Source organism: Nanorana parkeri, unplaced genomic scaffold (genome assembly GCF_000935625.1).
Source record: "Nanorana parkeri isolate BGI_ZX_2015 unplaced genomic scaffold, ASM93562v1 scaffold79, whole genome shotgun sequence".
Taxonomy (NCBI): domain Eukaryota; kingdom Metazoa; phylum Chordata; class Amphibia; order Anura; family Dicroglossidae; genus Nanorana; species Nanorana parkeri.
In genome coordinates, this window is record NW_017306347.1 from 465,946 (window position 1) to 466,342 (window position 397).

A 397-nucleotide genomic window follows, 5' to 3' on the forward strand; every position below is an offset into this window, starting at 1 on the left:
CCACCCCCACCCCGCTCCCCCTTATATGCCACAGCTACACCCCACTCCCCCTTATATGCTCCCTACCCATAACCACATACACCAAGGTTCACAATGCCTCCCACCCACACCTCATCTCCAGTATCGCACTGCTACCTAAACATTCCATCTCTCTGCTTCACACAGCCCTTCATTCCCTCACCTCAAACATGCCCCCCTCCCCATCCCTCTGCTTCACACAGCTCTTCATTCCCTCACCTCAAACATGTCCCCCTCCCCATCCGTCTGCTTCACACAGCTCTTCATTCCAACCCATCCACCCCTTCACACTGACCCTATCACCTAACCACTCCATTTTGGCACTCCCCCTTACATCCCAATTTTACAGACCCCCCCCTCCCCCCTCCCACCCATAACC

General features: G+C 55.4%; 1 protein-coding gene across 1 annotated transcript in view; it reads right to left on the reverse strand.

Annotated features, from left to right (window-relative positions):
• The window catches only part of ANKRD13C (ankyrin repeat domain 13C), a 29,387-nt gene that overhangs the window by 28,503 nt on the left and 487 nt on the right, over positions 1-397 (reverse strand). The window lies entirely within an intron of this gene.